Source organism: Eschrichtius robustus, chromosome 10 (genome assembly GCF_028021215.1).
Source record: "Eschrichtius robustus isolate mEscRob2 chromosome 10, mEscRob2.pri, whole genome shotgun sequence".
Taxonomy (NCBI): Eukaryota; Metazoa; Chordata; class Mammalia; order Artiodactyla; family Eschrichtiidae; genus Eschrichtius; species Eschrichtius robustus.
The window spans coordinates 12,453,323-12,472,325 of NC_090833.1; the positions used below are offsets into that span (position 1 = coordinate 12,453,323).

A 19,003-nucleotide genomic window follows, 5' to 3' on the forward strand; every position below is an offset into this window, starting at 1 on the left:
TGATCATATGGTTTTTCTCCTTCAATTTGTTAATATGATGTATCACGTTGATTGATTTGCGTATATTGAAGAATCCTTGCATTCCTGGAATAAACCCCACTTCATCATGGTGTATGATCCTTTTAAAGTGCTGTTGGATTCTGTTTGCTAGTATTTTGTTGAGGATTTTTGCATCTATGTTCCTCAGTGATATTGGCCTGTAGTTTTCTTTCTTTGTGACATCTTTGTCTGGTTTTGGTATCAGGGTGATGGTGGCCTCTTAGAATGAGTTGGGGAGTGTTCCTCCCTCTGCGATACTTTGGAAGAGTTTGAGAAGGATAGGTGTTAGCTCTTCTCTAAATGTTTGATAGAATTCGCCTGTGAAGCCATCTGGTCCAGGGCTTTTTTTTGTTGGAAGATTTTTAATCACAGTTTCAATTTCAGTGCTTGTGATTGGTCTGTTCATATTTTCTATTTCTTCCTGGTTCAGTCTCGGCAGGTTGTGCATTTCTAAGAATCTGTCCATTTCTTCCAGGTTGTCCATTTTATTGGCATAGAGTTGCTTGTAGTAATCTCTCATGATCATTTGTATTTCTGCAGTGTCAGTGGTTACTTCTCCTTTTTCATTTCTAATTCTATTGATTTGAGTCTTCTCCCTTTTTCTCTTGATGAGTCTGGCTAATGGTTTATCAATTTTGTTTATCTTCTCAAAGAACCAGCTTTTAGTTTTATTGATCCTTGCTATAGTCTCCTTCATTTCTTTTTCATTTATTTCTGATCTGATCTTTATGATTTCTTTCCTTCTGCTAGCTTTGGGGTTTTTTTGTTCTTCTTTCTCTAATTGCTTTAGGTGCAAGGTTAGGTTGTTTATTCGAGATGTTTCCTGTTTCTTGAGGTAGGCTTCTATTGCTATAAACTTCCCTCTTAGAACTGCTTTTGCTGCATCCCATAGGTTTTGGGTCGTCGTGTCTCCATTGTCATTTGTTTCTAGGTATTTTTTGATTTCCCCATTGATTTCTTCAGTGATCACTTCGTTATTAAGTAGTCTATTGTGTAGCCGCCATGTGTTTGTATTTTTTACAGACTTTTTCCAGTAATTGACATCTAGTCTCATAGCGTTGTGGTCGGAAAAGATACTGGATACGATTTCAATTTTCTTAAATTTACCAAGGCTTGATTTGTGACCCAAGATATGATCTATCCTGGAGAATGTTCCATGAGCACTTGAGAAAAATGTGTATTCTGTTGTTTTTGGGTGGAATGTCCTATAAATATCAATTAAGTCCATCTTGTTTAATGTATCATTTAAAGCTTGTGTTTCCTTATTTATTTTCATTTTGGATGATCTCTCCATTGGTGAAAGTGGGGTGTTAAAGTCTCCTAGTATGATTGTGTTACTGTTGATTTCCCCTTTTATGGCTGTTAGTATTTGCCTTATGTATTGAGGTGCTCCTATGTTGGGTGCATAAATATTTACAATTGTTATACCTTCCTCTTGGATCGATCCCTTGATCATTATATAGTGTCCTTCTTTGTCTCTTGCAATATTCTTTATTTTAAAGTCTATTTTGTCTGATATGAGAATTGCTACTCCAGCTTTCTTTTGATTTCCATTTGCATGGAATATCTTTTTCCATCCCCTCACTTTCAGTCTGTATGTGTCTCTAGGTCTGAAGTGGGTCTCTTGTAGACAGCATATATATGGGTCTTGTTTTTGTATCCATTCAGCCAGTCTGTGTCTTTTGGTGGGAGCATTTAATCCATTTACATTTAGGGTAATTATCGATATGTATGTTCCTATTACCATTTTCTTAATTGTTTTGGGTTTGTTATTGTAGGTGTTTTCCTTCTCTTGTGTTTCTTGCCTAGAGAAGTTCCTTTAGCATTTGTTGTAAAGCTGGTTTGGTGGTGCTGAACTCTCTCAGCTTTTGCTTGTCTGTAAAGGTTTTAATTTCTCCATCACATCTGAATGAGATCCTTGCTGGGTAGAGTAATCTTGGTTGTAGGTTTTTCTCCTTCATCACTTTAAGTATATCCTGGCACTCCCTTCTGGCTTGCAGAGTTTCTGCTGAAAGATCAGCTGTTAACCTTACGGGGATTCCCTTGTGTGTTATTTGTTGTTTTTCCCTTGCTGCTTTTAATATGTTTTCTTTATATTTAATTTTTGATAGTTTGATTAATATGTGTCTTGGCGTGTTTCTCCTTGGATTTATCCTGTATGCGACTCTCTGTGCTTCCAGGACTTGGTTAACTATTTCCTTTCCCATATTGGGGAAGTTTTCAACTATAATCTCTTCAAATATTTTCTCAGTCCCTTTCTTTTTCTCTTCTTCTTCTGGGACCCCTATAATTCGAATGTTGGTGCGTTTAATGTTGTCCCAGAGGTCTCTGAGACTGTCCTCAGTTCTTTTCATTCTTTTTTCTTTATTCTGTTCCGCAGCAGTGAATTCCACCATTCTGTCTTCCAGGTCACTTATCCGTTCTTCTGCCTCAGTTATTCTGCTATTGATCCCGTCTAGAGTATTTTTAATTTCATTTATTGTGTTTTTCATCGTTGCTTGGTTCCTCTTTAGTTCTTCTACATCCTTGTTAAATGTTTCTTGCATTTTGTCTATTCTATTTCCAAGATTTTGGATCATCTTTACTATCATTATTCTGAATTCTTTTTTCAGGTAGACTGCCTATTTCCTCTTCATTTGTTAGGTCTGGTGTGTTTTGACCCTGCTCCTTCACCTGCTGTGTGTTTTTCTGTCTTCTCATTTTGCTTAACTTCCTGTGTTTGGGGTCTCCTTTTCACAGGCTGCAGGTTCGTAGTTCCCGTTGTTTTTGGTATCTGTCCCCAGTGGCTAAGGTTGGTTCAGTGGGTTGTGTAGGCTTCCTGGTGGAGGGGACTAGTGCCTGTGTTCTGGTGGATGAGGTTGGACCTTGTCTTTCTGGTGGGCACGTCCACGTCTGGTGGTGTGTTTTGGGGTGTCTGTGACCTTATTATGATTTTAGGCAGCCTCTCTGCTAATGGATGGGGCTGTGTTCCTGTCTTGCTAGTTGTTTGGCATAGGGTGTCCAGCACTGTAGCTTGCTGGTCGTTGAGTGAAGCTGGGTCTTGATGTTGAGATGGAGAACTCTGAGAGATTTTCGCTGTTTGGTATTACGTGGAACTGGGAGGTCTCTTGTGGACCAGTGTCCTGAAGTTGGCTCTCCCACCTCAGAGGCACAGCCCTGATGCCTGGCCGGAGCACCAAGCGCCTTTCATCCACACGGCTCAGAATAAAAGGGAGAAAAAATAGAAAGAAAGAAAGAAAGAGGATAAAATAAAATAAAATAAAGCTATTATAATAAAAAATAAGAAAAAAATTATTAAGAAAAAATTTATTAAGAAAAAAACTTTAAAAAAATTTTTATAATAAATTTATCAATTTTTTGTAACAAAAGATAAGAAAAAAATTATTAAGAAAAAATTTATTAAGAAAAAAATTTTTTAATTTTTTAAAATAAAAAATATTTTAAAACTTATTAAGAAAAAAATATTTTGAATTTTTAAAAATAGACAATAAGGAAAAAATTATTAAGAAAACACTTATTAAGAAAAAAATTTTTTTAAGTAAAACAAACAAACAAACAAACAAACAAACAAAAACGGACGGACCGAACCCTAGGACAAATGGTGAAAGCAAAGCTATACAGACAAAATCTCACCCAGAAGCATACACATATACACTCACAAAAAAAGGAAAAGGGGAAAAATTAATATATCTTGCTCCCAAAGTCCACCTCCTGAATTTGGGATGATTCGTTGTCTATTCAGGTATTCAACAGATACAGGTACATCAAGTTGTTTGTGGAGCTTTAATCCGCTGCTTCTGAGGCTGCTGGGAGAGATTTCCCTTTCTCTTCTTTGCTCGCACAGCTCCTGGGGTTCAGCTTTGGATTTGGACCCGCCTCTGCTTGTAGGTCGCCTGAGGGCGTCTGTTCCCCGCCCAGACAGAACGGGGTTAAAGGAGCAGCTGCTTCGGGGGCTCTGGCTCACCCAGGCCGCGGGGAGGGAGCGGTACGGAGGAGGCGGGGAGAGCCTGCGGCGTCAGAGGCGTCGTGACGTTGCAGCAGCCTGAGGCGCGCGCCGTGCGTTCTCCCGGGGAAGTTGTCCCTGGATCACGGGAGCCTGGTTCTGGCGGGCTGCACTGGCTCCTGGGAGGGGCGGTGTGGAGAGTGACCTGTGCTCGCACACAGGCTTCTGGGTGGAGGCCGCAGCAGTCTTAGCGTCTCATGCCCGTCTCTGGGGTCCGCGCTGATAGCCGCGGCTCGCGCCCGCCTCTGGAGCTCATTTAGGCTGCGCTTTGAATCCCCTCTCCTTGCGCGCCGTGAGACAAAGAGGCAAGAAAAAGTCTCTTGCCTCTTCAGCAGCTGCAGACTTTTTCCGGGACTCCCTCCCGGCTAGCTGTGGTGCGCTAACCCCTTCAGGCTGTGTTCACGCCGCCAACCCCAGTCCTCTCCCTGTGATCCGACCGAAGACCGAGCCTCAGCTCCCAGCCCCCGCCCGCCCCAGCGGGTGAGCAGACAAGCCTCTCGGGCTGGTGAGTGCTGCTTGGCGCCGAGCCTCTGTGCGGGAATCTCTCTGCTTTGCCCTCTGCACCCCTGTGGCTGCGCTCTCCGCGGCTCCAAAGCTTCCCCCCTCCGCCACCCGCAGTCTCCGCCCGCGAAGGGGCTTCCTAGTGTGTGGAAACCTTTCCTCCTTCACAGTTCCCTCCTACTGGTGCAGGGCCCGTCCCTATTCTTTTGTCTCTGTTATTTCTTTTTTCTTTTGCCCTACCCAAGTACGTGGGGAGTTTCTTGCCTTTTGGGAGGTCTGACTTCTTCTGCCAGCGTTCAGTGGGTGTTCTGTAGGAGCAGTTCCACGTGTAGATGTATTTCTAATGTATCTGTGGGAAGGAAGGTGATCTCCGCGTCTTACTCTTCCGCCATCTTGCCGAGACACCGCGGAAAATTGTTTTGAAGCTAAATCTCTGGTTCTCCCCGTTCTAAGGTAAATGTGACCTAATTTTGGATTCTCCATGCTATAATGACTTGAATGTCCTGATGCTGAGTGTTATTGACTTAACTGTGGTGGATGTTATTTTGAGCTAGAAAGGTGTGCTTAACCTTATGAAAGAATAAAGAAAATATAAGAAAATGTTCTTATATTTCAGTAGTTATCCTTGCCTTTACTGTTTATGTTTTTTTTTTTGAAGTAGAAAAGAATAGCTTTGTTGCTTTGCCAGGTAAAGGGGGACACAGTAGGCTCCTGCCCTCGAGAAAAGAAGTGTTTATGTTTTTAATAGGAAATTTTCATAATGTAGATATAGAGACCAAGACAACAAAACACATATACGTAATAGTCAACTTTAACAAAACTTAACATTTGCCCTTTTTGTTTCAATTCTTATTTTGGAAAAATAAACTGCTACTGATACAATTAAAATCCAAACTACTTCTCTATCCTATTCGTTATCCTTCCTCCTTCCCCAAAGAAGGTACCCACTGTCCTAAATAAAGTAGTCATAATATATATTATATCTGCTTTACAAAAATAATACAGTATTTTCATGTCTTAAAATTTCGTATCTGTCATACTTTTCTAACATCCTGAACTGGCAGTTTTCAGTTAACATGATGTCTTGAAGACTTAAGCTTATTGATGCATGGGGTTCTGCTTTCAACTACTGTGTAATATGTGTATATCACAAGTTAAAATATGTGTATATAGTTATGGTACAATTTTTTTTTTTAAGATTTTTAGAAATTTCATATAATGTCTGAAACATTTATATTAACATATTTCCATACAAATAACCCAATGAAAGTTTAGTATTAGTTGTTTTGTTTGTTTGTTGTTTTATACTGCAGGTTCTTATTAGGCATCAATTTTATACACATCAGTGTATACATGTCAATCCCAATCGCCCAATTCAGCACACCACCATCCCCACCCCACCGCAGTTTTCCCCCCTTGGTGTCCATATGTCCATTCTCTACATCTGTGTCTCAACTTCTGCCCTGCAAACCGGCTCATCTGTACCATTTTTCTAGGTTCCACATACATGCATTAATATACGATATTTGTTTTTCTCTTTCTGACTTACTTCACTCTGTATGACAGTCTCTAGATCCATCCACTTCTCAACAAATGACTCAATTTCGTTCCTTTTTATGGCTGAGTAATATTCCATTGTATATATGTACCACATCTTCTTTATCCATTCATCTGTCGATGGGCATTTAGGTTGCTTCCATGACCTGGCTATTGTAAATAGTGCTGCAGTGAACATTGGGGTGCATGTGTCTTTTTGAATTATGGTTTTCTCTGGGTATATGCCCAGTAGTGGGATTGCTGGGTCATATGGTAATCCTATTTGTAGTTTTTTAAGGAACCTCCATACTGTTCTCCATAGTGGCTGTATCAATTTACATTCCCACCAACAGTGCAAGAGGGTTCCCTTTTCTCCACACCCTCTCCAGCATTTGTTGTTTGTAGATTTCCTGATGATGCCCATTCTAACAGGAGTGAGGTGATACCTCATTGTAGTTTTGATTTGCATTTCTCTAATAATTAGTGATGTTGAGCATCTTTTCATGTGCTTCGTGGCCATCTGTATGTCTTCTTTGGAGAAATGTCTATTTAGGTCTTCTGCCCATTTTTGGATTGGGGTGTTTGTTTCTTTAATATTGAGCTGAATGAGCTGTTTATATATTTTGGAGATTAATCCTTTGTCCGTTGATTCGTTTGCAAATATTTTCTCCCATTCTGAGGGCTGTCTTTTCGTCTTGTTTATGGTTTCCTTTGCTGTGCAAAAGCTTTGAAGTTTCATTAGGTCCCATTTGTTTATTTTTGTTTTTATTTCCATTACTCTAGGAGGTGGATCAAAAAAGATCTTGCTGTGATTTATGTCAAAGAGTGTTCTTCCTATGTTTTCCTCTAAGAGTTTTATAGTGTCCAGTCTTATATTTAGGTCTCTAATCCATTTTGAGTTTATTTTTGTGTATGGTGTTAGGGAGTGTTCTAATTTCATTCTTTTACATGTAGCTGTCCAGTTTTCCCAGCACCACTTATTGAAGAGACTGTCTTTTCTCCATTGTATATCTTTGCCTCCTTTGTCATAGATTAGTTGACCATAGGTGCGTGGGTTAATCTCTGGGCTTTCTATCTTGTTCCATTGATCTATGTTTCTGTTTTTGTGCCAGTACCATATTGTCTTGATTACTGTAGCTTTGTAGTATAGTCTGAAGTCAGGGAGTCTGATTCCTCCAGCTCCATTTTTTTGCCTCAAGACTGCTTTGGCTATTCGGGGTCTTTTGTGTCTCCATACAAATTTTAAGATGATTTGTTCTAGCTCTGTAAAAAATGCCATTGGTAATTTGATAGGGATTGCATTGAATCTGTAGATGGCTTTGGGTAGTATACTCATTTTCACAATGTTGATTCTTCCAATCCAAGAACATGGTATATCTCTCCATCTGTTGGTATCATCTTTAATTTCTTTCCTCAGTGTCTTATAGTTTTCTGCATACAGGTCTTTTGTCTCCCTAGGTAGGTTTATTCCTAGGTATTTTATTCTTTTTGTTGCAATGGTAAATGGGAGTGTTTCCATAATTTCTCTTTCAGATTTTTCATCATTAGTGTATAGGAATGCAAGAGATTTCTGTGCATTTATTTTGTATCCTGCAACTTTACCATATTCATTAATTAGCTCTAGCAGTTTTCTGGTGGCAGTTTTAGGATTCTCTATGTATAGTATCATGTCATCCGCAAACAGTGACAGTTTTACTTCTTCTTTTCCAATTTGTATTCCTTTTATTTCTTTTTCTTCTCTGATTGCCGTGGCTAGGACTTCCAGAACTATGTTGAATAATAGTGGTGAGAGTGGACATCCTTGTCTCGTTCCTGATCTTAGAGGAAATGCTTTCAGTTTTTCACCGTTGAGAATGATGTTTGCTGTGGGTTTGTCGTATACGGCCTTTATTATGTTGAGGTAGGTTCCCTCTATGCCCACTTTCTGGAGAGTTTTTATCATAAATGGGTGTTGAATTTTGTCAAAAGCTTTTTCTGCATCTATTGAGATGATCATATGGTTTTTATTCTTCAATTTGTTAATATGGTGTATCACATTGATTGATTTGCGTATATTGAAGAATCCTTGCATCCCTGGGATAAATCCCACTTGATCGTGGTGTATGATCCTTTTAATGTGTTGTTGGATTCTGTTTGCTAGTACTTTGTTGAGGATTTTTGCATCTATATTCATCAGTGATATTGGTCTGTAATTTTCTTTTTTTGTAGTGTCTTTGTCTGGTTTTGGTATCAGGGTGATGGTGGCCTCATAGAATGAGTTTGGGAGTGTTCCTTCCTCTGCAATTTTTTGGAAGAGTTTGAGAAGGATAGGTGTTAGCTCTTCTCTAAATGTTTGATAGAATTCACCTGTGAAGCCATCTGGTCCTGGGCTTTTGTTTGTTGGAAGATTTTTAATCACAGTTTCAATTTCATTACTTGTGATTGGTCTGTTCATATTTTCTGTTTCTTCCTGGTTCAGTCTTGGAAGATTTTACCTTTCTAAAAATTTGTCCATTTCTTCCAGGTTGTCCATTTTATTGGCATAAAGTTGCTTGTAGTAGTCTCTTAGGATGCTTTGTATTTCTGCAGTGTCTGTTGTAACTTCTCCTTTTTCATTTCTGATTTTATTGATTTGAGTCCTCTCCCTCTTTTTCTTGATAAGTCTGGCTAATGGCTTATCAATTTTGTTTATCTTCTCAAAGAACCAACTTTTAGTTTTATTGATCTTTGCTATTGTTTTCTTTGTTTCTATTTCATTTATTTCTGCTCTGATCTTCATGATTTCTTTCCTTCTGCTAACTTTGGGTTTTGTTTGTTCTTCTTTCTCTAGTTTCTTTAGGTGTAAGGTTAGATTGTTTACTTGAGATTTTTCTTGTTTCTTGAGGTAGGCTTGTATAGCTATACACTTCCCTCTTAGAACTGCTTTCACTGCATCCCATAGGTTTTGGGTCGTCGTGTTTTCATTGTCATTTGTCTCTAGGTATTTTTTAATTTCCTCTTTGATTTCTTCAGTGATCTCTTGGTTATTTAGTAACGTATTGTTTAGCCTCCATGTGTTTGTCTTTTTTACGTTTTTTTCCCTGTAATTCATTTCTAATCTCATAGCGTTGTGGTCAGAAAAGATGCTTGATATGATTTCAATTTTCTTAAATTTACTGAGGCTTGATTTGTGACCCAAGATGTGATCTATCCTGGAGAATGTTCCGTGCGCACTTGAGAAGAACGTGTAATCTGCTGTTTTTGGATGGAATGTCCTATATATATCAATTAAATCTATCTGGTCTATTGTGTCATTTAAAGCTTCTGTTTCCTTATTTATTTTCATTTTGGATGATCTGTCCATTGGTGTAAGTGAGGTGTTAAAGTCCCCCACTATGATTGTGTGACTGTCAATTTCCTCTTTTATAGCTGTTAGCAGTTGCCTTATGTATTGAGGTGCTCCTATGTTGGGTGCATATATATTTATAATTGTTATATCTTCTTCTTGGATTGATCCCTTGATCATTATGTAGTGTCCTTCCTTGTCTCTTGTAACATTCTTTATTTTAAAGTCTATTTTATCTGATATGAGTATAGCTACTCCAGCTTTCTTTTGATTTCCATTTGCATGGAATATCTTTTTCCATCCCCTCACTTTCAGTCTGTATGTGTCCCTAGGTCTAAAGTGGGTCTCTTGTAGACAGCATATATATGGGTCTTGTTTTTGTATCCATTCAGCCAGTCTATGTCTTTTGGTTGGGGCATTTAATCCATTCACGTTTAAGGTAATTATCGATATGTATGTTCCTATGACCATTTTCTTAATTGTTTTGGGTTTGTTTTTGTAGGTCCTTTTCTTCTCTTGTGTTTCCCACTTAGAGAAGTTCGTTTAGCATTTGTTGTAGAGCTGGTTTGGTGGTGCTGAATTCTCTTAGCTTTTGCTTGTCTGTAAAGCTTTTGATTTCTCCATCAAATCTAAATGAGATCCTTGCCGGGTAGAGTAATCTTGGTTGTAGGTTCTTCCCTTTCATCACTTTAAGTATATCATGCCACTCCCTTCTGGCTTGCAGAGTTTCTGCTGAGAAATCAGCTGTTAACCTTATGGGAGTTCCCTTGTATGTTATTTGTCGTTTTTCCCTTGCTGCTTTCAATAATTTTTCTTTGTCTTTATTTTTTGAGTTATGGTACAATATTTAAGTGAATAATCCATCCTCATTCACCAAGAATGCCCTCTCAATTCTAAAAATTGTGAGTTTGCTTTGGGGCTGTCATTTTCTGTATTCCACAGGTCCATTTAGCCACATGTTAGGCCGCAATGTGAGTCTCAAAAAGCTTCAGAGAACTAATCTCATAGAGATTTAATTATTTGGCTACAATGTTATTACATTAGAAATCAATAATGAAAAGATAGTTTAAGAAAACAAGTTTGGAAACGAAAATGCATCTAAAAACATTATTTAAGGCCTTAATGAACATTTGAGGAGGGTCCAGGTGCAATTCCTGCGAGTGCATGGAGAACAGTTTGAGAAGGCTGTATTTCCAGAATTTGTTGGAATAAGATGTATGGGTTTTTCCTTGGGCTAACTGGATCCAAGGAGGGTGCATGAGCTGTGTCATCTTGAAAGGCATCCCATCCAAGAAGGCTTCTTGTTAAGGTGAGGCAATCTTAGAAGATGAAGTCTAGAGGGGTACAGTCAGATGCCAGTCCTGAAGGAGGGATCTAAAGGATCAGCCAGTGTCTGAATTAGTCTTGTCTGGGAATCTGGGAAGAATGCAGCAATCATTACCTGTGGGTGCTCTCTAGTAGGCTCATGTGTTGCTCCGAGAGAAAGATTCTGTATTTGCAATCTGTACCAATGGCACCACTCAATGAGACCTTACCTTTCCTTTCCTTTTTTCTTTGACACTGCAATAGCCAGAGACAACTTAGAGGTAGGATGGATAACATGCTGCAGTAATGAAGTCAGCCACATCCCTCCTTCCCTAATACAGGTTTCTGAATAAGAGTATTCGTCTTGGGAAAGGAAGAAAAGTTTAAATTACTTGAGATGTAAAGTTTTGATATTCATTTGAATTGGGGTTTTTAGTACTTAATACAGATTTTTCAAAAGCAGTGATATGAAAAAAGTTGTTTCCTGTTTTGCTTCCACAAGGTTCAGTTTCTTCCAAAATCACTGTTTTAGCAGGGGATTTTTCTCCTTAAATCTTCACTACCTTTTGAGGTAGATACCATTATATTACTATTTGACAGATGAGAAAACATAACTTGTCTAATATCACATAGCTAATAAGTGGCAGAAATGGAGTTACATTCCATGTAAGTCTGACTCCAAAAGCTTTGCTGTTAACTTAAAGGCCTATTGCCCTTTAATAGAAAACCTGTTTCATTTATTTAACAAATATTTAGTATCTACTCACTAACTGCCAGGCTCTATGCTAGGTATAAAGAAGTCAATGATTAACATATATATATATGTGTATATATGTACATACGTGTGTATGGATATATACATCTGTGTGTGTATATATGTAAACATACATATTTAAGTGTCCTAACAGTCTACTTTGGGAGACAGGTAAAAACAGCAGTTACAAAGTGAATTGAAGAGTGAAAAGTTGTCTAGTGATAAACTGTGCAGGGATTCAATGAAAACTTGAAACAGAAATGAAACTTGACTGAGCCCTCAAGATGAGTAGCCTTTCACCACTTAGCTTGTGGGGTTGAATTTGGGCCCTGAGGTGATGAGATGACATTCCATGGAAGAGAGAATTGCCTATGTCAAACGTTTTTATTTTTGGATAGTTTAAAGGGATATAAAATTTGGGTTCAGTATTTTCTCTCAGTGCTTAGAAGATATTTTCTTATTTTCTAGAGTCTTTTATTGCTGAGAAATCTTCTTTCAGAGAGCCTAATTATCTTCCCTTTGTTGGTAATCTTTCCTTCCTCTCTGGTTGATTTTAATCTTTTCTCTGTATTTGCTGTTTATCAGCTTCCCTAACATAGTGTCTATGTATGGATTTTTAAAAATTTGTCTTGTTTGGGAGTTAGTGTGATTCTTCAATCTAAGGATTCATTTCTTTCATTTAGTCTGGAAAATTCTCTAGTCTTTCTCTCCAATATTGCCTTTCCTTTGTTTTCTCAATATTCTTCTTCTTGGACTTATTGGATGTGTACTGGATCTCATTTTTTTCTTCCACAAGTCCTAACTATTCTTTGCACATCTTGGTCACTTTGCACTGTCTTCAGGGTATTTTTCTCAGAACTAGCTTCTCTCTACAGCCACTGTCCAACCCATCCATTGAGTTTTTAATTTGAATTTCAATATTTTAATTTTCTAGTCATTATTTTTAGGTCTTTTCTAAATTTGTCATATTTTATTTTTTATTTATTTATTTTTTGTTAATGTGTCTTTTTTAAGTACTATGTGCAATATTTATCCTTTCTTTTTTTGGATTTTTGAATTTTATTTTATTTTATTTTTTAAACAGCAGGTTGTTATTAATCATCCATTTTATACACATCAGTGTATACATGTCAATCCCAATCGCCCAATTCATCACACCCCCACCCCTACCCCCTGGGTCTTTCCCCCCTTGGTGTCCATACATATGTTCTCTACATCTGTGTCTCAATTTCTGCCCTGCAAACCGGTTCATCTGTACCATTTTTCTAGGTTCCACATATATGCGTTAATATATGATATTTGTTTTTCTCTTTCTGACATACTTCACTCAGTATGACAGTCTCTAGATCCATCCACGTCTCTACAAATGACCCAATTTCGTTCCCTTTTATGGCTGAGTACTATTCCATTGTATATATGTACCACATCTTCTTTATGCATTCGTCTGTCGATGGGCATTTAGGTTGCTTCCATGACCTGGCTATTGTAAATAGTGCTGCAATGAACATTGGGGTGTATGTGTCTTTTTGAAATATGGTTTTCTCTGGGTATATGCCCAGTAGTGGAATTGCTGGGTCAAATGGTGATTCTATTTTTAGTTTTTTAAGGAACCTCCATACTGTTCTCCATAGTGGCTGTATCAATTTACATTCCCACCAACAGTGCAAGAGGGTTCCCTTTTCTCCACACCCTCTCCAGCATTTGTTGTTTGTAGATTTCCTGATGATGCCCATTCTAACTGGTGTGAGGTGATACCTCATTGTAGCTTTGATTTGCATTTCTCTAATAATTAGTGATGTTGAGCAGCTTTTCAAGTGCTTCTTGGCCATCTGTATGTCTTCTTTGGAGAAATGTCTATTTAGGTCTCTGCCCATTTTTGGATCGGGTTGTTTTTTTTTTTTAATATTGAGCTGCATGAGCTGTTTATATATTTTGGAGATTAATCCTTTGTCCATTGATTCGTTTGCAAATATTTTCTCCCATGCTGAGGGTTGTCTTTTTGTCTTGTTTATGGTTTCCTTTGCTGTGCAAAAGCTTTGAAGTTTCATTAGGTCCCATTTGTTTATTTTTGTTTTTATTTAAATTACTCTAAGAGGTGGATCAAAAAAGATCTTGCTGTGAGTTATGTCAAAGAGTGTTCTTCCTATGTATTCCTCTAAGAGTTTTATAGTGTCTGGTCTTACATTTAGGTCTCTAATCCATTTTGAGTTTATTTTTGTGTATTGTGTTAGGGAGTGTTCTAATTTCATTCTTTTACATGTAGCTGTCCAGTTTTCCCAGCACCACTTATTGAAGAGACTGTCTTTTCTCCATTGTATATCCTTGCCTCCTTTGTCATAGATTAGTTGACCATAGGTGTGTGGGTTTATCTCTGGGCTTTCTATCTTGTTCCATTGATCTATATTTCTGTTTTTGTGCCAGTACCATATTGTCTTGATTACTGTAGCTTTGTAGTATAGTCTGAAGTCAGGGAGTCTGATTCTTCCAGGTCTGTTTTTTTCCCTCAAGACTGCATTGACTATTCGGGGTCTTTTGTGTCTCCACACAAATTTTAAGATTTTTTGTTCTCGTTCCGTAAAAAATGCCATTGGTAATCTGATAGGGATTGCATTGAATCTGTAGGTTGCTTTGGGTAGTATAGTCATTTTCACAATATTGATTCTTCCAATCCAAGAACATGGTGTATCTCTCCATCTGTTGGTATCATCTTTAATTTCTTTCCTCAGTGTCTTATAGTTTTCTGCATACAGGTCTTTTGTCTCCCTAGGTAGGTTTATTCCTAGGTATTTTATTCTTTTTGTTGCAATGGTAAACGGGAGAGTTTCCTTAATTCCTCTTTCAGATTTTCCATCATTAGTGTATAGGAATGCAAGAGATTTCTGTGCATTAATTTCGTATCCTGCAACTTTACCAAATTCATTGATTAGCTCTAGTCGTTTTCTGGTGGCATCTTTAGAATTCTCTATGTATAGTATCATGTCATCTGCAAACAGTGACAGTTTTACTTCTTCTTTTCCAATTTGTATTCCTTTTATTTCTTTTTCTTCTCTGATTGCCGTGGCTAGGACTTCCAAAACTATGTTGAATCATAGTGGTGAGGGTGGACATCCTTGTCGTGTTACTGATCTTAGAGGAAATGTTTTCAGTTTTTCACCATTGAGAATGATGTTTGCTGTGGGTTTGTCATATATGGCCTTTATTATGTTGAGGTAGGTTCCCTCTATGCCCACTTTCTGGAGAGTTTTTTTTATCATAAATGGGTGTTGAATTTTGTCAAAAGCTTTTTCTGCATCTATTGAGATGATTATATGGTTTTATTCTTCAATTTGTTAATATGGTGTATCACATTGATTGATTTGCATATATTGAAGAATCCTTGCATTCCTGGCATAACTCCCACTTGATCATGGTGTATGATCCTTTTAATGTGTTGTTGGATTCTGTTTGTTAGTATTTTGTTGAGGATTTTTGCATCTATATTCATCAGTCATTTTGGTCTATAACTTTCTTTTTTTGTAGTACCTTTGTCTGGTTTTGGTATCAGGGTGATGGTTGTCTCATAGAATGAGTTTGGGAGTGTTCCTTCCTCTGCAATTTTTTGGAAGAGTTTGAGAAGGATGGGTGTTAGCTCTTCTCTAAATGTTTGATAGAATTCACCTGTGAAGCCATCTGGTCCTGGACTTTTGTTTGTTGGAAGATTTTTAATCACAGTTTCAATTTCATTACTTGTGATTGGTCTGTTCATATTTTCTATTTCTTCCTGGTTCAGTCTTGGAAGGTTATACCTTTCTAAGAATTTGTCCATTTCTTCCAGGTTGTCCATTTTATTGGCACAGAGTTGCTTGTAGTAGTCTCTTAGGATGCTTTGTATTTCTGCAGTGTCTGTTGTAACTTTTCCTTTTTCATTTGTAATTCTATTGATTTGAGTCCTCTCCCTCTTTTTCTTGATGAGTCTGGCTAACGGTTTATCACTTGTGTTTATCTTCTCAAAGAACCAGCTTTTAGTTTTATTGATCTTTGGTATTGTTTTCTTTGTTTCTACTTCATTTATTTCTAATCTGATCTTTATGATTTCTTTCCTTCTGCTAACTTTGGGTTTTGTTTGTTCTTCTTTCTCTAGTTCCTTTAGGTGTAAGGTTAGATTGTGTGTTTGAGATTTTTCTTGTTTCTTGAGGTAGGCTTGTATAGCTATAAACTTCCCTCTTAGAACTGCTTTTGCTGCATTCCATAGGCTTTGGATCATCGTGTTTTCATTGTCATTTGTCTCTAGGTATTTTTTGATTTCCCCTTTGATTTCTTCAGTGATCTTTTAGTTATTTAGTAACGTATTGTTTAGCCTCCATGTGTGTGTGGTTTTTACTTTTTTTCCCTGTAATTCATTTCTAATCTCATAGCGTGGTGGTCAGAAAAGATGCTTGATATGATTTCAATTTTCTTAAATTTACTGAGGCTTGATATGTGACCCATGATGTGATCTATCCTGGAGAATGTTCCGTGCGCACTTGAGAAGAAAGTGTAATCTGCTGTTTTTGGATGGAATGTCCTATAAATATCAGTTAAATCTATCTGGTCTATTGTGTCATTTAAAGCTTCTGTTTCCTTATAAATTTTCTGTTTGGTGATCTGTCCATTGGTGTAAGTGAGGTGTTAAAGTCCCCCACTTTTACTGTGTTACTGTCGATTTCCTCTTTTATAGCTGTTAGCAGTTGCCTTATGTATTGTGGTGCTCTTATGTTGGGTGCATATATATTTATAATTGTTATATCTTCTTCTTGGATTGATCCCTTGATCATTATGTAGTGTCCTTCCTTGTCTCTTGTAACATTCTTTATTTTAAAGTCTATTTTCTGTGATATGAGTATTGCTACTCCAGCTTTCTTTTGATTTCCATTTGCTTGGAATATCTTTTTCCATCCCCTCACTTTCAGTCTGTATGTGTCCCTAGGTCTGAAGTGGGTCTCTTGTAAACAGCATATATATGGGTCTTGTTTTTGTATCCATTCAGCAAGCTTGTGTCTTTTGGTTGGAGCATTTATTCCATTCACGTTTAAGGTAATTATCGATATGTATGTTCCTATTCCCATTTTCTTAAATGTTTTGGGTTTGTTATTGTAGGTGTTTTCCTACTCTTGTGTTTCTTGCCTAGAGAAGTTCCTTTAGCATTTGTTATAGAGCTGGTTTGGTGGTGCTGAATTCTCTTAGCTTTTGCTTGTTTGTAACGCTTTTGATTTCTCTGTTGAATCTGAATGAGATCCTTCCCGGGGAGAGTAATCTTGGTTGTAGGTTCTTCCCTTTCATCACTTTAAGTATATCATGCCACTCCCTTCTGGCTTGTAGCGTTTCTGCTGAAAAATCAGCTGTTAACCTTATGGGAGTTCCCTTGTATATTATTTGTCATTTTTCCCTTGCTGCTTTCAAGAATTTTTCTTTGTCTTTAATTTTTGCCAATTTGATTACTATGTGTCTCGGGGTGTTTCTTGTTGGGTTTATTCTGTATGGGACTCTCTACACTTCCTGGACTTAGGTGGCTATTTCCTTTCCCATGTTAGGGAAATTTTCAACTATAATCTCTTCAAATATTTTCTTGGGTCCTTTCTCTCTCTCTTCTCCTTCTGGGACCCCTATAATGCGAATGTTGTTGCGTTTGATGTTGTCCCAGAGGTCCCTTAGGCTGTCTTCATTTCTTTTCATTCTTTTTTCTTTTTTCTGTTCCGCAGCAGTGAATTCCACCATTCTGTCTTCCAGGTCACTTATCCGTTCTTCTGCTTCAGTTATTCTGCTATTGATTCCTTCTAGTGTAGTTTTCATTTCCGTTATTGTATTGTTCATCTCTGTTTGTTCTTTAATTCTTCTAGGTGTCTGTTAAACATTTCTTGCATCTTCTCGATCTTTGCCTCCATTCTTTTTCCAAGGTCCTGGATCATCTTCACTATCATTATTCTGAATTCTTTTTCTGGAAGGTTGCCTATCTCCACTTCATTTAGTTGTTTTTCTGGGGTTTTATCTTGTTCCTTCATCTGGTACATAGCCCTCTGCCTTTTCATCTTGTCTGTTTTTCTGTGAATGTGGTTTTTGTTCCACAGGCTGCAGGAATGTCGTTCTTGCTTCTGCTGTCTTCTTGCTTCTGTAGTTCGTCTTTCTTCTGTTCTTCTTGCTTCTGCTGTCTTCCCTCTGGTGGATGAGGCTATCTCCATATTTTATTTTTATAATATCTTGTTTCTTATCGTCTTTATTTACTCTTTTAGATGCAAAGTATTTTAAACGTAACTTATAATTCCTAACAGATTTGTTAGTTTATGATGTTTAGAGGGAGATAATCCTATTATTTGTCGATTGCTGATTGTCCTCATGATGAATATTTTTTTGTGTTTTGTAATTTTGAATGGTGAGCTCATCTTTTTGTTTGGTTTTTATTTGTGGGATTCCTGTACAGTGTGACATCTGTAATTCCTTGAGGAGAATTTTTGTGTTTGCTTCTATAATATACCCCAAAGCTTTTACCAATCTGAGAATGATTTTTATGTTAGTCTGTCAGTTTGCAGGTTTTAGGATCATTTGTGTTTTGTACATCAACTTTATCCATTTCATGTGCTGTACAGACCCATAATGCAGTCCCATGGAAGACATTTTCACCTCCATGTATTGCAGGTTGAGAGGTATGAGTTTTCTTTAAACCATAGCCAGTGGTGTGTATATTCAGTCACTGAAAGTTTAATCTTTTGAATGTTCTGAATTTAGGCCTAAGCACCCATGTCCTATTCCACATGGGGGGTTAATACTTTAGCCTCTGGCCTCCAAAGACTGATAGTATGCCACCTTTCCCCTACCTGTTACCACCACCATCTACATCATCATAGATAGTTTAGATATTAGTTTTTCATAATTCCACCTTGATTATCAACCCTTGCATTTCCCTAACATTCTTTTTCCTAATTGAAGTATAGTTGATTTACAATGTTGTGTTTTACACAACAAAATATTGAGTATAGTTCCCTATGCTCTATGGTAGGTCCTCATTTGTTACCTATTTTATCCCTAACATTCTTGAAAGCTCAGTTATGCATTTAAAAGGAGGATTATTATATTTTTTCTAAATTCCTATCTGTGTTGAATGGGAAAGTGTTATTTAGACCACCTATCTCAGGAAGCTGAGGTTCTCAAAGTAGCATGTGAAGAGTGACGGGAACGTGAGAGCTTAGCATGTTCAGAAAACTAAGAAAAAACTGGCTAGTTTAAAAAATATTGGGTAGGTGACTCAGCATGAGACTGGTTAGATAGGTTAAGTACTAACAACAAAAGTTGCTTTCAAGTCAGTTCAAGCTATTTGGATTTTATTCTGAAGGTGCTGACTCTTTAAATGGGGAAATACATGTTGGAAATTTTATTATGGCATAAGTATAGTAGATCTATCAGGGGAGATAAGTAAGGAAACTAGTAATTAGGCTATGAAATGAGAACTGGTCAGAGATGCTGAAGCTTAAATAGTGTTAGAGAACTGAGAGCAAAGGATGGATATAAGGGAAAAGAAGTCAAGGAGTGATTGAATATGGGGAGATAAAGG

At 37.5% G+C, this 19,003-nt stretch overlaps 1 protein-coding gene across 1 annotated transcript in view; it reads left to right on the forward strand.

Annotated features, from left to right (window-relative positions):
* Window positions 1–19,003, forward strand: part of LOC137770901 (olfactory receptor 1B1-like) — a 30,930-nt gene that overhangs the window by 10,639 nt on the left and 1,288 nt on the right.